Here is a 23,844-nt window from a genome sequence, read left to right as displayed (position 1 = left end):
TTTTTCTTGGGATTCTTTTACCCTTTCGCCATTAGTTCAGCCTTTGCTCTCAAGCCTTTGCTGACATTTCCAATATCTCGGTAGCCTGGAAAAGTGTTGTCTTGATTGTTGACATCATTATTCCCTTCCAAGGGTTGTTTGCCTCAAGTCTCAGTTTGGCTGGTTTTCTGCTAGTTGATTGTCAGAGGGCAGCAGGTGTTTTGTAAGAGCAAGAACACAATCCCATAGCTTGCTTTTCTTTTGATTTGGCCTGTCTAGGAAATGGAATGACTGAACATCTCTGAGAGGCTTTTCTCTCCCCATTAGGTTTCACTGGAAGGGCAGATGCAAATCATCTACCTAAAGTCTTGGCACAGAAGAGAGTAGTGGTTTGCTGCTGCATAGAGCTAGAAGCTTACAAAAGGAAGGCCTTGGGCTGAGGCCCATTACTTTGGCTAAGTAGAAAAGGACTGTGGGAGGTGAGGCAGCTGAATTAGAGGTAAATCAACAAGTTCTAGAACCGTCGTGTGTTCACAGCGTGGTGCATGGTGGTTGGTTGAATTGTGTTTGTTATGGCTTAAAGCTATGGGACTGATAAAGGCCTGATGTTGGAATCCATAAGGTTAGAGGATTTTAAAGAAATGGTTAAAAAGAAGTATGTAGGCCTTAGACTGGAGTTTTGTTAGCATTGCAGAAAAGCTTCCCATGCAAGCAGAAAAGTTTCCCAAGCAGTAGACGTGACAAATAACAATAGGCTTCTGTAGAATTGGCTTTAGGATGGCAACAAGGTTATTTAATGTATATCTTTAGAAGGTTAGCATGAATAGAACTCTGTTCTTTGTCTCTTATCAACTAGTCTTTGTCTTAGCTACGATGACCTATGTTTTATAAGATTGGATAGAATGCTTGTCAAGATGTGTTTTCTGTGTCTGATTGGCTGAATTCTAGTCTGAGATGATTTTATGTATTGCTGTATGAGCCCTGTTGAAGGAGACATTTTTTGGTGTGGATCAGTGAGCTGTCATGTCTCCATTTTGTATTTTGAGACTGATGTGCTGGAAATAAAAGCAAGAATCTCTTCACTGCTCTGGTTACCATGTTATCCACATTTGGATATTTTGCCGCGGCCTAGTGGGTTCCTTTCTTAAGGCGTGGGTTCCTGACACCATTGGACTTATACCTGTCCCGTCCCCCGCAGCCTGAGTGTTTCAAAAGCCTGGTTTTTGCAAGAAAGCAGCTCTCCTTTGCATCTGCCTGGCGACTCTGCATCACCACGAACCCTCACTCTCGGTTTGCCAAGGAGATGATCAGTAGGAATGTTGCAGAGCTGCTGTGTGCATCTGAATGGAATGGCAGAGAGCGAAGTGCTGGACATTTCTGGCTTTAGTACAATGCTGCTGCATTGGTGCCAGTTGAGTTGGTTTTCCATCAGTGGCCTTTCTGTCTAGAAGTACACTGCCCAGAGTATTTGATGCCATTTCCTTCCTGTTGTTTTCATACCTTCCTTCAGTTGAAAGGATGATACAACCTTTCCATTTTGAAGATCCCTGTTAGGAAACACTATGCCAGAGGAGTCATCGCTCGCTTTTCTTCTGCCTCCTTTGTCATTTTCAGAGACTCATTTCAAATTTCTGCTCATGTCAAGAAGAATACTGAGACTACTTAGCAGGGTTGACGCTCTCAGCTGCTTTCCTCTTTCATACCGCTTCATACTGGATGTGACTTCAAGGCCTCGTTTTGTCATCTGCATTTTGCCGTGATCCAAAGCTAAATATTCCAGGCCTGTGAACACAAAAAGAACTCTTAGTCTTTTGCAAGAACTACCCCGAGGAGGATTTGTGTTCACTTTGATCTCTACAGTGTTTCAGAAAGAAGGAGATTGTACTCTCTTCTTGTGTACTCTCTTCTTGTGCTCTCATTTCCCTCTCTCTGCCTTGCATGCCCTAGTTAATCCGCCGGTGTGACTCATTTGGCATCATCTCACGGTGCAAATTCTGCATAGTTTCATGTCCTTACAAATGCCAGTTGCCAAGGAGCCTATCTAACCATTCAAGGGGCAAAGAATTGCAGGGCTGGCAAGTTCAGGTGCTGAAACTGTAAGTCATGCCATATCAAAGTGACAGAGCAAATCAATTGATCTAGGACTTTCAGCTGGACACCTCTGAGAAGAGCAGCTTGTCAGCAATGACACAGCCATCTTCCTAGCTGTATTCCAGAAAGAGGAAAGCGACACCTTCAGTGGTTAATATGTTTGGCATGAGAAACAGCAAGAAATGTACCGCAAAATACTTGAGTCAGATCAAGCGCGTTTCTCTAGTGAGAAGTTTGCACTTGTTCTTTCTTGTCTGTGCCTTTACTTTTCACAGAAGACAGAGGAGCATTTCATTATTACTGTTCTTTTCTTTTCTTTTCTTTTGTTGGCCTCCCTCTTTCCACCTGCAATTAACAAATTTGCCTTTCTTTACTGGCTTCTCTTTCTTTACTTCTACAAGTTGACAAGAGGTCATCCAACCTTATCATCAATGTTCTCAGACAGTGGAGAGAAGTAGAAGGTACAGCTAAATGGATAAAAGAAACCCACAAAAATAGACAGGTTTTTACAGTCTTCTGTGAGAACATTAGGACACAAGATATCTTTGAACTGAGTAATGCTCTATTGATTTAACTTTTAGTCCACTCGTTACTATTATTACACGTGTTTGGCCTTTAGTACAGAGCCTTGGAACTAATCCAGGCCAATACTTTGGCTAATTTTGTTTGATTTCTAGTGAGGACTTTGTTTCTTAAGGAATAGTCCAGAGAAAGAGCATCCATGGTACAGTTACGGGTCATAAATTCTGGTACAGTTTGTGCTGGTAGTACGTCTAGGAAAGAAAGGTTTGAAGGAAAGAAAGGTTTGACATCTTGTTTGACTTTCAAATGGAACCATGATTTGAAAAACCTAAGAGTTGCGGTTCCCCCCCCACCCCACAGCCCAAGTACTTCTCTTGGCACTATTACTCAGGGATTACACATAAAAGCCCACCCTGTAAAATACGTTGCAGATACTTTGCAAGAAGTGCAGCTTAGCAGCTAGAGATGATAACGTGGGTTAAATAACATTGCTTCTGCAGTGATGGAAACTCTGTCTACGCAGACATACTCAACAAAGGTTACGATGGCTTAGCTCCTGTGCTCAAGTTAACGTGCATTTTAGAACTTCCCAAGAAGGTGAACTCAACCTCCTTCATTGCTCTCTGCTGGAGTCCCAAGAGAATTTCAGTCTGCTTTTTGTCATTGACAGCTGTCACTGCTTAGCTCTTGAACATGAGACTCCCTCATGACTGATGAAAGTTGTCTAGTTAAGAGTGGCTGAAAGACATGGTCTTGCTCTAGAAGGAGATGAGAAGGTTTCTGCAGTCTTTGTCATCTCTACTGCTTGTGATTTCTAGACAAAACCAGTGGGAAGTTTTCTGAAGGCAGTCCAGAAGCTGGCAATATGGACAGCTTACAGCCGAACACTTGCTGCAGTGCAACCATGGTGACACCAGAAAGGACTTCAAAAATTTAAAAGGGCAAACCAAGCAGTTGGAAGGAAAAGAACATGAACCATTATTCCATTTTTCTAATCTATCTTTCTTTCAATCATCATTTTCGTGCAGTTTCACGGCTTGCGTTGGTATCCCTCCAAAGGAATCTGAGACAGAGTAAGCTTTTGAATGGAGTAGAAGTGAGAAACGCAGGCCAAGTTGCCTTTTTTGCCATCAAATACCAGTTACGCTTGCACTACCCTTTGCTTAAGGTGCTTAGCTTACACTAAGAATTGATCAGCACATTTTGATGTGAGCAAATTTTACTGTCATGACTGAGTAAAGTTTGCCGTCACTCAGAATTTTACTGTCGTCTGAACAGCAATGTTTGTGTCAAAATAGTATTTTGTCTCCTGTATCTGCAGCAGGTAAGCCTTTTGCTGTCAGCAATGTTGCTTAACCTTTCATGTCATATCCCTCTTCACATCCATCTTCTGCTGAAGGCTTATTAATCTACTTTAGAATTGGCACGTGGAATAAGACTACTTTTCCTTTTTGAAAGCTAATGTCATTTGACCTACTTACAGCAAATATTTCATTAATTGCAAGTCCCCAGCTAGCATCTTTTCGGCATATTCTAAACTTCTAAAGAAGTAACAAAAGCACTCTCCAATACTTGGCTTTCATATCACAGTGGGAGCGCTGGCCCTGTTTTCAATAAACAATCATGGGTATGGTAAAACAAAAGGAGGGGTTAGAGTTTTCGCTGTTAACCTCTAGTGAGCTTGGATTTTGCAATATGCATGAAGTTAATTAACACTGTTATATAAAGTGGCTGATTTAATCAATAAATTGGAGTCAATGCTGATCAACGACAAGGTGGATTGGCTTCCCTTTGTTTTCAACACAGTGCCAAGTGGGGCTGGTTTGATAGTGCCAAGTGGCTCCTGCCATCTGCTATCAAAAAGTTGGCAGGCGAGTTTTGTTTGCCAGGGAAAAGCGCCGTTGTTGTGTTCGTGGGCCTGTGGCTGGGAGTGGCCGGCTGGCTCCTGAAAATCCACGTTACACAGCATGGTTCCCAGAGCCAAGGTGGCACCAGTGCCAAGTCGGGCTGGTTTGACAGTGTCAAGTGCCTCCTGCAATCTGCCATCCAGAAGCGGGGCAGCTGAGTTTTGTTTGCCAGGGTAACGGGCCATTGTTTTTGATTGCGGTCTGTGGCCGAGAGTGGTCGGCTGGCTCCTGACAATCCACGATACGCAGGATGGTTCCCAGACCCAAGGTGGCACCAGTGCCAAGTCAGGCTGATTTGATAGTACCAAGTGTCTCCTGCAATCTGCCATCCAGAAGCGGGGCAGCTGAGTTTTGTTTGCCAGAGGAAAGGGCCGTTGTTTGTGTTTGGGGGTGTGTGGCTAGGAGTGGCCGGCTGTCTCCTTAAAATCTTTGATATGCAGCATGGCTCCCAGACCCAAGGTGGCACCAGTGCCAAGTCGGGCTGGTTTGATAGCACCAAGCGGCTCCTGCAATCTGCCATGATCACGTGAAGAAATACTTTCTGGTTTCAGTACTGGGCCATATGCTCTTTCTTCTCTCCCTCAACTTCTCCATCACCTCTCATCTGTTTCACATGCGCTATCTTCAAGGTCCACAGGCTACTTTTCACAGAATCTTCAGGCCTGATGCAGTAAGAATGATGAATAGAACAGAGCTGGGATCTATTTTCCAGTTTGGATAAAATGCATTCTGCACACAAATCCAAGGAGAAGGTGCTGCCCCGATGCCCAGAAAAACTTTCACTCCTGCTAGTGTTCTACGTCAACCGCAACTTAGTCTGAAAGAAAAGCTTTTTCTCTGAGAGCATCTGAGAGGTTTGCATGAAGCACTGATATCTGACATATGCAATTTTGAATAGGAGAGGAAAAAGAAAATGGCAAGAAGTTTTTAATTTTAGTGGTTTCAATTTTAATTTCCGTGCACTTTTTCAAAACTTGTCAGCTCAAATGCCCATCAACATCTTTTAGTCATCTGGAAGTCAGTATTCATATAAAATGTGCTTCAAATCCAAAGAATTTCAAATTTGCACTCCAAGTTTCTATGCCTAGATTTATGATTTCCTACACATATTAGATGAAAGGAAGGCCTTTTTTACTGTGGGAGTGCTGGAACACTGGAACAGGTTGCCCAGAGAAGTGGTGGGTGTCCCATGCCTGAAAGTATTCAAGGTCACCTTGGACGGGGCTTGGAGCAGCAACAAAGGAGAAGCTTGATGGTAGAGAAACAAAGTTGGACTATAGAAGAAACTCGGATTGAAGTATAGGAGCAAGTTTTCTCTCAGCTCTTGGCGTAAATTCAAAGTTGTACAAAGTGACATTTATCTGTGCTATTCACTACTGTAACAGAAAGGTTCATGAAAACTGTACAGAAGATAGTAAATTTTAAAAGAGATAAGAACTACAGCATAAAATCCATGAGATGGGTTACAACATGAGACACTCTCGAAGAGAAAATCTCTGTGTTTCAGCACTTCATCATGGTAAGATTTCATGAAGTGCCAAAGAAGGCGGCAAAATATCATTGGGGACATTATTCCCTGGAATTCAGCCTGGCCATTAGTAGGAACTGCCTTTGAACACATCATGTAGATATACCACACACACTTTCCCTTCACTGAAAAATTACTGTTTACAACCAATAAGCAATTGACGGTCAAAATTGATTGAAAGCATCTTAAACATGTCAAGTATTTCATTGTAGATGATCTGTGATCCAAATGCTTCTTCCACCTTCGAGAGGGACAGAGGAATTCTTCCATATCATGATGGTTTACAATGGTATCAACCAATGTTTTCTGCTGAAAAGATATCATCTATTTTTTTCTATTTTTGGAAGAAAATATTCCTAGACATACAACAGGTGAGAACTAAGTAATTTTAAAGAAACAAATGAAATGAAAATATTCTGTAAATAGAATGAAAGGAAAAGCTGTGTTTTAAATAGGAGCTAAATATGAAACAGAATTTTTGTACCAGGCATTTGAATTACTGCACCAGCTCTTTTGCCCATCAAGAGAGGCATTTAGCATTTCAGTCTTTTCCAAGGTGTTCATGATCTGCTATGCTGATCTCTGTGTGTGCCTAGGTGTGTGTGGAAGGGGGGGCATGTGAAGGGGAGTGTGTATGTTTGCTTTACAATTGTTGTGGCAGATTCATGCCTCAGCTCCACATTTTGTTTCAGAAAGGTCACACCGAGTGGATATGAAGTTTACTATCGACAAGAGATCAATTCCCAAATCATCCATTTGACTCTACCTTATAAATCATGTGCTTTGTTGCATAGTTTATCAAATATACTTTCAAGCCAGATGGAGGAAGGAGGATGTGGGAATCCCTCCACCATCTTGCAACTTTTATGCAAGTAGGTTTTCAAGAAAATCATCATTTCTCTTTTAAATATGTCTGGAACAGGCATGATGGTAGTGTCAACCTGTTGGAGTTTTTGTTGCTGGAAGAAGTTGTACAAAAGGATTGGTTTTTACATTGACCAGTTACTGAATCAAGCGCAGGAATAGATTGGAAATTCAACGGGGGGTTCCTTTTCCCAGCAGACTACTTCTAGAACGAGCTTGTACACTGAAGCTGACTCTTTTGCTCTCTTTTTCTTTCTTTCCTATTTTCTTGGCTTCTTTGCCACTATCTAGACAAGTTTGGAACTTTGTTCCCAACTAAAACGGTTTCAATAGTCTGATTGTGATCATACATTTTTACAAGGAATTTTTAAAATCTTTCCTCGAGTCCAGAAAGTCAAGGACTTAGGTCTTTTTCTTCCCTTATCAATATTGCAATGAAATTGATCAATAAAGACCAACTCTTTATTTTTGTTTTTAACCCACGTAGATAATTCCCATCCATTCATCCATTTTGTGGACCAATAGTTGCCATTCTGATGGAAGTTGTCACTTCTTAACAATAGGCATTCTGCGACTATGTTGACAGCACTTTGGGTGAAGATCCTGACTGGTCTTAGATACACATAGGGAGAAATTTGCTCAGCCAGTGTCAGTCTTAAGCATGCGTATCAGAAGATCTTTCTAGAGCTGGGAATTTTCCCGTGAAAGGGATTCAGTTAGGGAAGAGACACTTGTCCCAGAGTTTTACATTCTTCTTGAAGACTGCTTAAGGAACTTAGATGCCATGTCCATTTGGATCTCTGTCTGCACAGAGCTTTGTCATGCCAGTGCTTGAAATGCCTCTTGAAGAGAATTCCCTAGCACAGAATGAATGAGAGTGGAAGGGGTTGGTGGGGCTAAGCAGGCCCAACCCCCCTGCCTAAAGCAGGATACCTAGAGCCTCTTGCCCAGGATTCTATCTGGGTGTACTTTTAATGTCTTCAAAGATCCAGGCTCCACAATCTTTCTGGGCAGTCTGTGCCGTGGTTCAGTCACCCTGACAGTAAAGAAACATTTACTGATGTTCAAAGGCACTCTCCTGTATTTCAGTGTGTGCCCACTGCCTCTTGTCTTTTCCCTCAGCATCACTGAAAAGACACTGATTCCCTCCCCTTTGCACTATTGCTTCCCTATGTATGTGCGCTGCCATGTAGAGATATGTCAAAAACCTCCCTGCAGCACAGGCAGATAATATTCCCTTCATCTGCCAGTCAAGTTGATACATCAGAGGAGTTTAAAGTGATGTTCAGCATGAAATTCCCCTGAAAAATCATGCGAACTACATTATTTGGTAGTCTTTCATGAGCCTGGCAAGGTTTTCCAGGAAGAGATGCTTCATCAACTTCCTGGGGATACAAAAGAGCCTGGCTGGTTTGTACTATCGCGAGTCCTCTTAATTGCCTTTTTTGAGGATGGGTGTCATTTGCTTACATCCACTCTTTAGCCTCTCTTGTCGTCTACATCTTAGCAAAAAGCTTTTCCATTACATCTGGCAAGGAGAAAGTGTGCCAGCACAGAAAACATCACCCATCGCGTTCCAGATGTTGCACGGAGGTCTGCCAAGTGTTTGGCAGGAAGAAAAGAAAAGTTGTCCAAAACAGCTTCCAATCGAATGGTCATGTGATTGGAAAAGTCAGGAGACTGCAAAGGTACTGTTTTCTATCCGTTGGCATGCTGCGCACACAATCCCAGTGTTGTACAGCTAGCTTCATCACCTTCCCCATGCTGCCGCTCTCACCAGCTCCCGGAGAGGAAGAAGCGGCTTCTTCGTGCAAAGACGATTGTGCCGCTCACAGTGCTCTCCTTAAAGCGGCTTCTGGAGAAAGGCGCCCTGCAGCGGCTCCTAGCTCGGGAGAGCATCGCAGTTTCGCCTTTAGAGACTTTTGTAGTGCACATCTTAGCAAAGAGCTTTTCCACTATGCCTGGATATGAAAACGTGTACCATCACTGAAAACATCTCCCATCGTGTACTAGACGTTGCACGGAGGTCTGCCAAGTGTTTGTCAGGAAGAAAAGAAAAGTTGTCCAAACCAGCTTCCAATCGAATGGTCATGTGTTTATAAAAGTCAGGAGACTGCAAAGGTACTGTTTTCTATCAGTTGGCATCTGTGCACACAATCCCAGTGTTGTACAGCTTGCTTCATCACCTTCCCCAAGCTGCCGCTCTCTCCGGCTCCCGGAGAGGAAGAAGCGGCTTCTTCGTGCAAAGACGATTGTGCCGCTCACAGTGCTCTCCTTAGCGCGGCTTCTGCCGAAAGACGCCCGGCTGCGGCTCTTAGCTCGGGAGAGCATCCTACATTCGTCTTTAGCGTCTTTTGTAGTGTACATCTTAGCAAAAAGCTTTTCCACTATGTCTGGCAGGGAAAATCTGTGCCAGCACAGAAAACATCTCCCATCGTGTTGTAGGATGAAGAAAAGAAAAGTTTTCCAAACCAGCTTCCAATCGAATCTTCATGTGATTGGAAAAGTCAGGAGACTGCAAAGGTACTGTTTTCTATCTGTTGACAAGCTGCGCACACAATCCCAGTGTTGTACAGCTTGCTTCTTCACCTTCCCCAAGCTGCCGCTCTCTCCGGCTCCCGGAGGCGCAGAAGCGGCTTCTTTGCGTAAAGACGATTGTGCCGCTCACAGTGCTCCCCTTAGCGCGGCTTCTACCGAAAGATGCCCGGGAACCGCTCTTTGCTTGACTGAGCATCGTACTTTCGTCTTTAGCGTCTTTTGTTGTCTACATCTAAGCAAAAAGCTATTCCACTATGTCTGGCTAGGAAAAGGTGTGCCATCACTGAAAACATCTCCCATGGTGTTCTAGACGTTGCACGGAGGTCTGCCAAGTGTTTGGCAGGAAGAAAAGTAAAGTTGTCCAAAACAGCTTCCAATCGAACCTTCATGTGATTGGAAAAGTCAGGAGACTGCAAAGGTACTGTTTTCTATCATTTGAACAGCTGCGCACACAATCCCAGTGTTGTGCAGCTTCCTTCTTCACCTTCCAGAAGATGCCGCTCTCCCCGGCTCCCGGAGAGGAAGAAGCGGCTTCTTCGTGCAAAGACGATCGCGCCACTCACAGTGCTCTCCTTAACGGGGCTTGTGCCGAAAGACGCCCGGCAGCGGCTCTTAGCTCCGGAGAGCCTCGTACTTTCGTCTTTAGCGTCTTTTGTAGTGTACATCTTAGCAAAAAGCTTTTCCACTATGCCTGGATATGAAAACGTGTGCCATCACAGAAAACATCTCCCATCGTGTACTAGACGTTGCACGGAGGTCTGCCAAGTGTTTGGCAGGAAGAAAAGAAAAGTTGTCCAAAACAGCTTCCAATCGAATCTTCATGTGATTGGAAATGTCAGGTGAGTGCAAAAGTACTGTTTTCTATCAGTTGGCAAGCTGCGCACACAATCTCAGTGTTGTACAGCTTCCTTCATCGCCTTCCCCAAGCTGCCGCTATCTCCGGCAGCCGGAGGCGAAGAAGCGGCTTTTTGAGCAAAGACGATTGTGCCGCTCACAGTGCTCTCCTTAACGCAGCTTCTGGCGAAAGACGCCTGGCAGCGGCTTCTAGCTCCGGAGAGCATCCTACTTTCGTCTTTAGCCTCTCTTCTCATCTACATCTTAGCAAAAAGCTTTTCCACTATGTCTGGCAGGGAAAAACTGTGCCAGCACAGAAAACATCTCCCATCGTGTTGTAGGATGAAGAAAAGAAAAGTTGTCCAAACCAGCTTCCAATCGAATCTTCATGTGATTGGAAAAGTCAGGCGAGTGCAAAGCTACTGTTTTCTATCAGTTGGCAAGCTGCGCACATAATCCCAGTGTTGTGCAGCTTGCTTCTTCACCTTCCCGAAGATGCCGCATCCCTCCGGCTCCCGGAGAGGAAGAAGCGGCTTCTTCGCGCAAAGACGATTTTGCCGCTCACAGTGCTCTCCTTAGCGCGGCTTCTGCCGAAAGACGCCCCGGAGCGGCTCTTAGCTCCGTACGTTCCAATTCAATGTTTAGGCTCGACAAACCAAATGGGATACTTGCAGCAGTAGGGCAGGACTTTGAACGGGACTTTCTCCTTTTAGACAGAAGCTCATGAAATAGTTTCACCGGAATCAGAGCAGGCTGTGAAACAAGAAACGTGTCCTGAAAATAAGCCAGCCTTATCCTCTTAGTCTTGCTTGTCTGATTGGCCAAGAATGAAATGTGTCAACTCTGTGTTTCTGGGTATCACATCAGTAACAGGTACTTCAGCTGCTGTACTTCTCTCCTAAAGTTAAGAATGGAATCCAAGGAATTGTGATTCCATGGTCTCAATTCACCCTATGAAAAAGGAGTGGAAGGTGCAGGGGTCAATCAACTTGAATGGCCTATGTCAATCAGCGGCCACTGATTTCCTGAAGGCTTCAACAGGTTAGTTGCCTATGTTTTTCTTGGAATTGTTTTAACCTTTGGTCATGTTTTTCTTGGGATTCTTTTACCCTTTCGCCATTAGTTCAGCCTTTGCTCTCAAGCCTTTGCTGACATTTCCAATATCTCGGTAGCCTGGAAAAGTGTTGTCTTGATTGTTGACATCATTATTCCCTTCCAAGGGTTGTTTGCCTCAAGTCTCAGTTTGGCTGGTTTTCTGCTAGTTGATTGTCAGAGGGCAGCAGGTGTTTTGTAAGAGCAAGAACACAATCCCATAGCTTGCTTTTCTTTTGATTTGGCCTGTCTAGGAAATGGAATGACTGAACATCTCTGAGAGGCTTTTCTCTCCCCATTAGGTTTCACTGGAAGGGCAGATGCAAATCATCTACCTAAAGTCTTGGCACAGAAGAGAGTAGTGGTTTGCTGCTGCATAGAGCTAGAAGCTTACAAAAGGAAGGCCTTGGGCTGAGGCCCATTACTTTGGCTAAGTAGAAAAGGACTGTGGGAGGTGAGGCAGCTGAATTAGAGGTAAATCAACAAGTTCTAGAACCGTCGTGTGTTCACAGCGTGGTGCATGGTGGTTGGTTGAATTGTGTTTGTTATGGCTTAAAGCTATGGGACTGATAAAGGCCTGATGTTGGAATCCATAAGGTTAGAGGATTTTAAAGAAATGGTTAAAAAGAAGTATGTAGGCCTTAGACTGGAGTTTTGTTAGCATTGCAGAAAAGCTTCCCATGCAAGCAGAAAAGTTTCCCAAGCAGTAGACGTGACAAATAACAATAGGCTTCTGTAGAATTGGCTTTAGGATGGCAACAAGGTTATTTAATGTATATCTTTAGAAGGTTAGCATGAATAGAACTCTGTTCTTTGTCTCTTATCAACTAGTCTTTGTCTTAGCTACGATGACCTATGTTTTATAAGATTGGATAGAATGCTTGTCAAGATGTGTTTTCTGTGTCTGATTGGCTGAATTCTAGTCTGAGATGATTTTATGTATTGCTGTATGAGCCCTGTTGAAGGAGACATTTTTTGGTGTGGATCAGTGAGCTGTCATGTCTCCATTTTGTATTTTGAGACTGATGTGCTGGAAATAAAAGCAAGAATCTCTTCACTGCTCTGGTTACCATGTTATCCACATTTGGATATTTTGCCGCGGCCTAGTGGGTTCCTTTCTTAAGGCGTGGGTTCCTGACACCATTGGACTTATACCTGTCCCGTCCCCCGCAGCCTGAGTGTTTCAAAAGCCTGGTTTTTGCAAGAAAGCAGCTCTCCTTTGCATCTGCCTGGCGACTCTGCATCACCACGAACCCTCACTCTCGGTTTGCCAAGGAGATGATCAGTAGGAATGTTGCAGAGCTGCTGTGTGCATCTGAATGGAATGGCAGAGAGCGAAGTGCTGGACATTTCTGGCTTTAGTACAATGCTGCTGCATTGGTGCCAGTTGAGTTGGTTTTCCATCAGTGGCCTTTCTGTCTAGAAGTACACTGCCCAGAGTATTTGATGCCATTTCCTTCCTGTTGTTTTCATACCTTCCTTCAGTTGAAAGGATGATACAACCTTTCCATTTTGAAGATCCCTGTTAGGAAACACTATGCCAGAGGAGTCATCGCTCGCTTTTCTTCTGCCTCCTTTGTCATTTTCAGAGACTCATTTCAAATTTCTGCTCATGTCAAGAAGAATACTGAGACTACTTAGCAGGGTTGACGCTCTCAGCTGCTTTCCTCTTTCATACCGCTTCATACTGGATGTGACTTCAAGGCCTCGTTTTGTCATCTGCATTTTGCCGTGATCCAAAGCTAAATATTCCAGGCCTGTGAACACAAAAAGAACTCTTAGTCTTTTGCAAGAACTACCCCGAGGAGGATTTGTGTTCACTTTGATCTCTACAGTGTTTCAGAAAGAAGGAGATTGTACTCTCTTCTTGTGTACTCTCTTCTTGTGCTCTCATTTCCCTCTCTCTGCCTTGCATGCCCTAGTTAATCCGCCGGTGTGACTCATTTGGCATCATCTCACGGTGCAAATTCTGCATAGTTTCATGTCCTTACAAATGCCAGTTGCCAAGGAGCCTATCTAACCATTCAAGGGGCAAAGAATTGCAGGGCTGGCAAGTTCAGGTGCTGAAACTGTAAGTCATGCCATATCAAAGTGACAGAGCAAATCAATTGATCTAGGACTTTCAGCTGGACACCTCTGAGAAGAGCAGCTTGTCAGCAATGACACAGCCATCTTCCTAGCTGTATTCCAGAAAGAGGAAAGCGACACCTTCAGGGGTTAATATGTTTGGCATGAGAAACAGCAAGAAATGTACCGCAAAATACTTGAGTCAGATCAAGCGCGTTTCTCTAGTGAGAAGTTTGCACTTGTTCTTTCTTGTCTGTGCCTTTACTTTTCACAGAAGACAGAGGAGCATTTCATTATTACTGTTCTTTTCTTTTCTTTTGTTGGCCTCCCTCTTTCCACCTGCAATTAACAAATTTGCCTTTCTTTACTGGCTTCTCTTTCTTTACTTCTACAAGTTGACAAGAGGTCATCCAACCTTATCATCAATGTTCTCAGACAGTGGAGAGAAGTAGAAGGTACAGCTAAATGGATAAAAGAAACCCACAAAAATAGACAGGTTTTTACAGTCTTCTGTGAGAACATTAGGACACAAGATGTCTTTGAACTGAGTAATGCTCTATTGATTTAACTTTTAGTCCACTCGTTACTATTATTACACGTGTTTGGCCTTTAGTACAGAGCCTTGGAACTAATCCAGGCCAATACTTTGGCTAATTTTGTTTGATTTCTAGTGAGGACTTTGTTTCTTAAGGAATAGTCCAGAGAAAGAGCGTCCATGGTACAGTTACGGGTCATAAATTCTGGTACAGTTTGTGCTGGTAGTACGTCTAGGAAAGAAAGGTTTGAAGGAAAGAAAGGTTTGACATCTTGTTTGACTTTCAAATGGAACCATGATTTGAAAAACCTAAGAGTTGCGGTTCCCCCCCCACCCCACAGCCCAAGTACTTCTCTTGGCACTATTACTCAGGGATTACACATAAAAGCCCACCCTGTAAAATACGTTGCAGATACTTTGCAAGAAGTGCAGCTTAGCAGCTAGAGATGATAACGTGGGTTAAATAACATTGCTTCTGCAGTGATGGAAACTCTGTCTACGCAGACATACTCAACAAAGGTTACGATGGCTTAGCTCCTGTGCTCAAGTTAACGTGCATTTTAGAACTTCCCAAGAAGGTGAACTCAACCTCCTTCATTGCTCTCTGCTGGAGTCCCAAGAGAATTTCAGTCTGCTTTTTGTCATTGACAGCTGTCACTGCTTAGCTCTTGAACATGAGACTCCCTCATGACTGATGAAAGTTGTCTAGTTAAGGTGGCTGAAAGACATGGTCTTGCTCTAGAAGGAGATGAGAAGGTTTCTGCAGTCTTTGTCATCTCTACTGCTTGTGATTTCTAGACAAAACCAGTGGGAAGTTTTCTGAAGGCAGTCCAGAAGCTGGCAATATGGACAGCTTACAGCCGAACACTTGCTGCAGTGCAACCATGGTGACACCAGAAAGGACTTCAAAAATTTAAAAGGGCAAACCAAGCAGTTGGAAGGAAAAGAACATGAACCATTATTCCATTTTTCTAATCTATCTTTCTTTCAATCATCATTTTCGTGCAGTTTCACGGCTTGCGTTGGTATCCCTCCGAAGGAATCTGAGACAGAGTAAGCTTTTGAATGGAGTAGAAGTGAGAAACGCAGGCCAAGTTGCCTTTTTTGCCATCAAATACCAGTTACGCTTGCACTACCCTTTGCTTAAGGTGCTTAGCTTACACTAAGAATTGATCAGCACATTTTGATGTGAGCAAATTTTACTGTCATGACTGAGTAAAGTTTGCTGTCACTCAGAATTTTACTGTCGTCTGAACAGCAATGTTTGTGTCAAAATAGTATTTTGTCTCCTGTATCTGCAGCAGGTAAGCCTTTTGCTGTCAGCAGTGTTGCTTAACCTTTCATGTCATATCCCTCTTCACATCCACCTTCTGCTGAAGGCTTATTAATCTACTTTAGAATTGGCACGTGGAATAAGACTACTTTTCCTTTTTGAAAGCTAATGTCATTTGACCTACTTACAGCAAATATTTCATTAATTGCAAGTCCCCAGCTAGCATCTTTTTGGCATATTCTAAACTTCTAAAGAAGTAACAAAAGCACTCTCCAATACTTGGCTTTCATATCACAGTGGGAGCGCTGGCCCTGTTTTCAATAAACAATCATGGGTATGGTAAAACAAAAGGAGGGGTTAGAGTTTTCGCTGTTAACCTCTAGTGAGCTTGGATTTTGCAATATGCATGAAGTTAATTAACACTGTTATATAAAGTGGCTGATTTAATCAATAAATTGGAGTCAATGCTGATCAACGACAAGGTGGATTGGCTTCCCTTTGTTTTCAACACAGTGCCAAGTGGGGCTGGTTTGACAGTACCAAGTGGCCCCTGCAATCTGCCATCCAGAAGCGGGGCAGGCGAGTTTTGTTTGCCAGGGAAATGGGCCGTGGTTGGTGTTTGGTGGCCTGTGGCTGGGAGTGGCCGGCTGGCTCCTGACAATCCACGATACGCAGGATGGTTCCCAGAGCCAAGGTGGCACCAGTGCCAAGTCAGGCTGGTTTGATAGTGCCAAGTGGCTCCTGCCATCTGCCATCAAAAAGTTGGCAGGCGAGTTTTGTTTGCCAGGGAAAAGCGCCGTTGTTGTGTTCGTGGGCCTGTGGCTGGGAGTGGCCGGCTGGCTCCTGAAAATCCACGTTACACAGCATGGCTCCCAGAGCCAAGGTGGCACCAGTGCCAAGTCGGGCTGGTTTGACAGTGTCAAGTGCCTCCTGCAATCTGCCATCCAGAAGCGGGGCAGCTGAGTTTTGTTTGCCAGGGTAACGGGCCATTGTTTTTGATTGCGGTCTGTGGCCGAGAGTGGTCGGCTGGCTCCTGACAATCCACGATACGCAGGATGGTTCCCAGACCCAAGGTGGCACCAGTGCCAAGTCAGGCTGGTTTGATAGTACCAAGTGTCTCCTGCAATCTGCCATCCAGAAGCGGGGCAGGCGAGTTTTGTTTGCCAGAGGAAAGGGCTGTGGTTTGTGTTTGGGGGCCTGTGGCTGGGAGTGGCCGGCTGGCTCCTGACAATCCACGATACGCAGGATGGTTCCCAGAGCCAAGGTGGCACCAGTGCCAAGTCGGGCTGGTTTGATAGTACCAAGTGGCTCCTGCAATCTGCCATCAAAAAGTTGGCAGGCGAGTTTTGTTTTCCAGGGAAAAGAGCCGTTGTTTGTGTTCGTGGGCCTGTGGCTGGGAGTGGCCGGCTGGCTCCTGAAAATCCACGTTACACAGCATGGTTCCCAGAGCCAAGGTGGCACCAGTGCAGAGTCGGGCTGGTTTGACAGTGTCAAGTGCCTCCTGCAATCTGCCATCCAGAAGCGGGGCAGCTGAGTTTTGTTTGCCAGGGTAACGGGCCATTGTTTTTGATTGCGGTCTGTGGCCGAGAGTGGTCGGCTGGCTCCTGACAATCCACGATACGCAGGATGGTTCCCAGACCCAAGGTGGCACCAGTGCCAAGTCAGGCTGGTTTGATAGTACCAAGTGGCTCCTGCCATCTGCCATCCAGAAGCGGGGCAGGCGAGTTTTGTTTGCCAGAGGAAAGGGCTGTGGTTTGTGTTTGGGGGCCTGTGGCTGGGAGTGGCCGGCTGGCTCCTGACAATCCACGATACGCAGGATGGTTCCCAGAGCCAAGGTGGCCCCAGTGCCAAGTCAGGCTGGTTTGATAGTACCAAGTGGCTCCTGCCATCTGCCATCAAAAAGTTGGCAGGCGAGTTTTGTTTTCCAGGGAAAAGAGCCGTTGTTTGTGTTCGTGGGCCTGTGGCTGGGAGTGGCCGGCTGGCTCCTGAAAATCCACGTTACACAGCATGGTTCCCAGAGCCAAGGTGGCACCAGTGCCAAGTCGGGCTGGTTTGACAGTGTCAAGTGCCTCCTGCAATCTGCCATCCAGAAGCGGGGCAGCTGAGTTTTGTTTGCCAGGGTAACGGGCCATTGTTTTTGATTGCGGTCTGTGGCCGAGAGTGGTCGGCTGGCTCCTGACAATCCACGATACGCAGGATGGTTCCCAGACCCAAGGTGGCACCAGTGCCAAGTCAGGCTGGTTTGATAGTACCAAGTGTCTCCTGCAATCTGCCATCCAGAAGCGCGGCAGCTGAGTTTTGTTTGCCAGAGGAAAGGGCCGTTGTTTGTGTTTGGGGGTGTGTGGCTAGGAGTGGCCGGCTGTCTCCTTAAAATCTTTGATATGCAGCATGGCTCCCAGACCCAAGGTGGCACCAGTGCCAAGTCGGGCTGGTTTGATAGCACCAAGCGGCTCCTGCAATCTGCCATGATCACGTGAAGAAATACTTTCTGGTTTCAGTACTGGGCCATATGCTCTTTCTTCTCTCCCTCAACTTCTCCATCACCTCTCATCTGTTTCACATGCGCTATCTTCAAGGTCCACAGGCTACTTTTCACAGAATCTTCAGGCCTGATGCAGTAAGAATGATGAATAGAACAGAGCTGGGATCTATTTTCCAGTTTGGATAAAATGCATTCTGCACACAAATCCAAGGAGAAGGTGCTGCCCCGATGCCCAGAAAAACTTTCACTCCTGCTAGTGTTCTACGTCAACCGCAACTTAGTCTGAAAGAAAAGCTTTTTCTCTGAGAGCATCTGAGAGGTTTGCATGAAGCACTGATATCTGACATATGCAATTTTGAATAGGAGAGGAAAAAGAAAATGGCAAGAAGTTTTTAATTTTAGTGGTTTCAATTTTAATTTCCGTGCACTTTTTCAAAACTTGTCAGCTCAAATGCCCATCAACATCTTTTAGTCATCTGGAAGTCAGTATTCATATAAAATGTGCTTCAAATCCAAAGAATTTCAAATTTGCACTCCAAGTTTCTATGCCTAGATTTATGATTTCCTACACATATTAGATGAAAGGAAGGCCTTTTTTACTGTGGGAGTGCTGGAACACTGGAACAGGTTGCCCAGAGAAGTGGTGGGTGTCCCATGCCTGAAAGTATTCAAGGTCACCTTGGACGGGGCTTGGAGCAGCAACAAAGGAGAAGCTTGATGGTAGAGAAACAAAGTTGGACTATAGAAGAAACTCGGATTGAAGTATAGGAGCAAGTTTTCTCTCAGCTCTTGGCGTAAATTCAAAGTTGTACAAAGTGACATTTATCTGTGCTATTCACTACTGTAACAGAAAGGTTCATGAAAACTGTACAGAAGATAGTAAATTTTAAAAGAGATAAGAACTACAGCATAAAATCCATGAGATGGGTTACAACATGAGACACTCTCGAAGAGAAAATCTCTGTGTTTCAGCACTTCATCATGGTAAGATTTCATGAAGTGCCAAAGAAGGCGGCAAAATATCATTGGGGACATTATTCCCTGGAATTCAGCCTGGCCATTAGTAGGAACTGCCTTTGAACACATCATGTAGATATACCACACACACTTTCCCTTCACTGAAAAATTACTGTTTACAACCAATAAGCAATTGACGGTCAAAATTGATTGAAAGCATCTTAAACATGTCAAGTATTTCATTGTAGATGATCTGTGATCCAAATGCTTCTTCCACCTTCGAGAGGGACAGAGGAATTCTTCCATATCATGATGGTTTACAATGGTATCAACCAATGTTTTCTGCTGAAAAGATATCATCTATTTTTTTCTATTTTTGGAAGAAAATATTCCTAGACATACAACAGGTGAGAACTAAGTAATTTTAAAGAAACAAATGAAATGAAAATATTCTGTAAATAGAATGAAAGGAAAAGCTGTGTTTTAAATAGGAGCTAAATATGAAACAGAATTTTTGTACCAGGCATTTGAATTACTGCACCAGCTCTTTTGCCCATCAAGAGAGGCATTTAGCATTTCAGTCTTTTCCAAGGTGTTCATGATCTGCTATGCTGATCTCTGTGTGTGTCTAGGTGTGTGTGGAAGGGGGGGCATGTGAAGGGGAGTGTGTATGTTTGCTTTACAATTGTTGTGGCAGATTCATGCCTCAGCTCCACATTTTGTTTCAGAAAGGTCACACCGAGTGGATATGAAGTTTACTATCGACAAGAGATCAATTCCCAAATCATCCATTTGACTCTACCTTATAAATCATGTGCTTTGTTGCATAGTTTATCAAATATACTTTCAAGCCAGATGGAGGAAGGAGGATGTGGGAATCCCTCCACCATCTTGCAACTTTTATGCAAGTAGGTTTTCAAGAAAATCATCATTTCTCTTTTAAATATGTCTGGAACAGGCATGATGGTAGTGTCAACCTGTTGGAGTTTTTGTTGCTGGAAGAAGTTGTACAAAAGGATTGGTTTTTACATTGACCAGTTACTGAATCAAGCGCAGGAATAGATTGGAAATTCAACGGGGGGTTCCTTTTCCCAGCAGACTACTTCTAGAACGAGCTTGTACACTGAAGTTGACTCTTTTGCTCTCTTTTTCTTTCTTTCCTATTTTCTTGGCTTCTTTGCCACTATCTAGACAAGTTTGGAACTTTGTTCCCAACTAAAACGGTTTCAATAGTCTGATTGTGATCATACATTTTTACAAGGAATTTTTAAAATCTTTCCTCGAGTCCAGAAAGTCAAGGACTTAGGTCTTTTTCTTCCCTTATCAATATTGCAATGAAATTGATCAATAAAGACCAACTCTTTATTTTTGTTTTTAACCCACGTAGATAATTCCCATCCATTCATCCATTTTGTGGACCAATAGTTGCCATTCTGATGGAAGTTGTCACTTCTTAACAATAGGCATTCTGCGACTATGTTGACAGCACTTTGGGTGAAGATCCTGACTGGTCTTAGATACACATAGGGAGAAATTTGCTCAGCCAGTGTCAGTCTTAAGCATGCGTATCAGAAGATCTTTCTAGAGCTGGGAATTTTCCCGTGAAAGGGATTCAGTTAGGGAAGAGACACTTGTCCCAGAGTTTTACATTCTTCTTGAAGACTGCTTAAGGAGCTTAGATGCCATGTCCATTTGGATCTCTGTCTGCACAGAGCTTTGTCATGCCAGTGCTTGAAATGCATCTTGAAGAGAATTCCCTAGCACAGAATGAATGAGAGTGGAAGGGGTTGGTGGGGCTAAGCAGGCCCAACCCCCCTGCCTAAAGCAGGATACCTAGAGCCTCTTGCCCAGGATTCTATCTGGGTGTACTTTTAATGTCTTCAAAGATCCAGGCTCCACAATCTTTCTGGGCAGTCTGTGCCGTGGTTCAGTCACCCTGACAGTAAAGAAACATTTACTGATGTTCAAAGGCACTCTCCTGTATTTCAGTGTGTGCCCACTGCCTCTTGTCTTTTCCCTCAGCATCACTGAAAAGACACTGATTCCCTCCCCTTTGCACTATTGCTTCCCTATGTATGTGCGCTGCCATGTAGAGATATGTCAAAAACCTCCCTGCAGCACAGGCAGATAATATTCCCTTCATCTACCAGTCAAGTTGATTCATCAGAGGAGTTTAAAGTGATGTTCAGCATGAAATTCCCCTGAAAAATCATGCGAACTACATTATTTGGTAGTCTTTCATGAGCCTGGCAAGGTTTTCCAGGAAGAGATGCTTCATCAACTTCCTGGGGATAAAAAAGAGCCTGGCTGGTTTGTACTATCGCGAGTCCTCTTAATTGCCTTTTTTGAAGATGGGTGTCATTTGCTTACATCCACTCTTTAGCCTCTCTTGTCGTCTACATCTTAGCAAAAAGCTTTTCCATTACATCTGGCAAGGAGAAAGTGTGCCAGCACAGAAAACATCACCCATTGCGTTCCAGACGTTGCACGGAGGTCTGCCAAGTGTTTGGCAGGAAGAAAAGAAAAGTTGTCCAAAACAGCTTCCAATCGAATCTTCATGTGATTGGAAAAGTCAGGAGACTGCAAAGGTACTGTTTTCTATCATTTGAACAGCTGCGCACACAATCCCAGTGTTGTGCAGCTTCCTTCTTCACCTTCCAGAAGATGCCGCTCTCCCCGGCTCCCGGAGAGGAAGAAGCGGCTTCTTCGTGCAAAGACGATCGCGCCACTCACAGTGCTCTCCTTAACGGGGCTTGTGCCGAAAGACGCCCGGCAGCGGCTCTTAGCTCCGGAGAGCCTCGTACTTTCGTCTTTAGCGTCTTTTGTAGTGTACATCTTAGCAAAAAGCTTTTCCACTATGCCTGGATATGAAAACGTGTGCCATCACAGAAAACATCTCCCATCGTGTACTAGACGTTGCACGGAGGTCTGCCAAGTGTTTGGCAGGAAGAAAAGAAAAGTTGTCCAAAACAGCTTCCAATCGAATCTTCATGTGATTGGAAAAGTCAGGCGAGTGCAAAAGTACTGTTTTCTATCAGTTGGCAAGCTGCGCACACAATCCCAGTGTTGTACAGCTTGCTTGTTCAACTTCCCCAAGCTGCCGCTATCTCCGGCAGCCGGAGGCAAAGAAGCGGCTTCTTTGAGCAAAGACGATTGTGCCGCTCACAGTGCTCTCCTTAACGCAGCTTCTGGCGAAAGACGCCCGGCAGCGGCTTCTAGCTCCGGAGAGCATCCTACTTTCGTCTTTAGCCTCTCTTCTCATCTACATCTTAGCAAAAAGCTTTTCCACTATGTCTGGCAGGGAAAAACTGTGCCAGCACAGAAAACATCTCCCATGGTGTTGTAGGATGAAGAAAAGAAAAGTTGTCCAAACCAGCTTCCAATCGAATCTTCATGTGATTGGAAAAGTCAGGCGAGTGCAAAGCTACTGTTTTCTATCAGTTGGCAAGCTGCGCACATAATCCCAGTGTTGTGCAGCTTGCTTCTTCACCTTCCCGAAGATGCCGCATCCCTCCGCCTCCCGGAGAGGAAGAAGCGGCTTCTTCGCGCAAAGACGATTTTGCCGCTCACAGTGCTCTCCTTAGCGCGGCTTCTGCCGAAAGGCGCCCGGCAGCGGCTCTTAGCTCCGTACGTTCCAATTCAATGTTTAGGCTCGACAAACCAAATGGGATACTTGCAGCAGTAGGGCAGGACTTTGAACGGGACTTTCTCCTTTTAGACAGAAGCTCATGAAATAGTTTCACCGGAATCAGAGCAGGCTGTGAAACAAGAAACGTGTCCTGAAAATAAGCCAGCCTTATCCTCTTAGTCTTGCTTGTCTGATTGGCCAAGAATGAAATGTGTCAACTCTGTGTTTCTGGGTATCACATCAGTAACAGGTACTTCAGCTGCTGTACTTCTCTCCTAAAGTTAAGAACGGAATCCAAGGAATTGTGATTCCATGGTCTCAATTCACCCTATGAAAAAGGAGTGGAAGGTGCAGGGGTCAATCAACTTGAATGGCCTATGTCAATCAGCGGCCACTGATTTCCTGAAGGCTTCAACAGGTTAGTTGCCTATGTTTTTCTTGGAATTGTTTTAACCTTTGGTCATGTTTTTCTTGGGATTCTTTTACCCTTTTGCCATTAGTTCAGCCTTTGCTCTCAAGCCTTTGCTGACATTTCCAATATCTCGGTAGCCTGGAAAAGTGTTGTCTTGATTGTTGACATCATTATTCCCTTCCAAGGGTTGTTTGCCTCAAGTCTCAGTTTGGCTGGTTTTCTGCTAGTTGATTGTCAGAGGGCAGCAGGTGTTTTGTAAGAGCAAGAACACAATCCCATAGCTTGCTTTTCTTTTGATTTGGCCTGTCTAGGAAATGGAATGACTGAACATCTCTGAGAGGCTTTTCTCTCCCCATTAGGTTTCACTGGAAGGGCAGATGCAAATCATCTACCTAAAGTCTTGGCACAGAAGAGAGTAGTGGTTTGCTGCTGCATAGAGCTAGAAGCTTACAAAAGGAAGGCCTTGGGCTGAGGCCCATTACTTTGGCTAAGTAGAAAAGGACTGTGGGAGGTGAGGCAGCTGAATTAGAGGTAAATCAACAAGTTCTAGAACCGTCGTGTGTTCACAGCGTGGTGCATGGTGGTTGGTTGAATTGTGTTTGTTATGGCTTAAAGCTATGGGACTGATAAAGGCCTGATGTTGGAATCCATAAGGTTAGAGGATTTTAAAGAAATGGTTAAAAAGAAGTATGTAGGCCTTAGACTGGAGTTTTGTTAGCATTGCAGAAAAGCTTCCCATGCAAGCAGAAAAGTTTCCCATGCAAGCAGAAAAGTTTCCCAAGCAGTAGACGTGACAAATAACAATAGGCTTCTGTAGAATTGGCTTTAGGATGGCAACAAGGTTATTTAATGTATATCTTTAGAAGGTTAGCATGAATAGAACTCTGTTCTTTGTCTCTCTCTTATCAACTAGTCTTTGTCTTAGCTACGATGACCTATGTTTTATAAGATTGGATAGAATGCTTGTCAAGATGTGTTTTCTGTGTCTGATTGGCTGAATTCTAGTCTGAGATGATTTTATGTATTGCTGTATGAGCCCTGTTGAAGGAGACATTTTTTGGTGTGGATCAGTGAGCTGTCATGTCTCCATTTTGTATTTTGAGACTGATGTGCTGGAAATAAAAGCAAGAATCTC

Source organism: Melospiza georgiana, chromosome Z (assembly GCF_028018845.1).
Source record: "Melospiza georgiana isolate bMelGeo1 chromosome Z, bMelGeo1.pri, whole genome shotgun sequence".
Taxonomy (NCBI): Eukaryota; Metazoa; Chordata; class Aves; order Passeriformes; family Passerellidae; genus Melospiza; species Melospiza georgiana.
Note: the sequence above shows the minus strand (reverse complement) of the source record.